Source organism: Schistocerca nitens, chromosome 3 (assembly GCF_023898315.1).
Source record: "Schistocerca nitens isolate TAMUIC-IGC-003100 chromosome 3, iqSchNite1.1, whole genome shotgun sequence".
NCBI lineage: Eukaryota > Metazoa > Arthropoda > Insecta > Orthoptera > Acrididae > Schistocerca > Schistocerca nitens.
The window spans coordinates 384720576-384721092 of NC_064616.1; positions in this window are offsets into that span (position 1 = coordinate 384720576).

The window sequence follows — 517 nt, forward strand, 5'->3', positions numbered from 1 at the left end:
TCTTGAACATCGAGTTAACAGGGCGTTTCCTCTTTAAATATTGATACAAAAACAAATCACCATCTTCCTCCTCTTCAAAAAGTAAATGCACAATTTCATGTTTTCGGAGACAACCGTCGTGTTCGAATTCGAACGACACACTGTAGAGCCTGTCGCTGGGTACGGCAACAACATGTCGCTGTCATGGGCGACACCTGTATCTGTCGATTGTAGCCCGTCGCTGTCGCTGAACTCGGAATGTTACCTTTACGCGTTGTTGGCGTGATAGGATCATCATCAACAAATAAGCTTCGTTCAAAAAATGATTCCTTAGGTGTAGGCGGAATAGGAAACATATTGTTATAATTCCCTTCGTAACGAAATAGCTGTTTTTCAACCTATCGATTTTTCGCTATAGCACCAATAACTTCTTTCCCTAAAGCATCCAGTTTATCGATAACAGGCTGGTGTTCTTTCTTATACTTCTCGTATTCTGTTATCGGTTCCATCTTCCAATCTTTGAACTGACTTTTCAGCT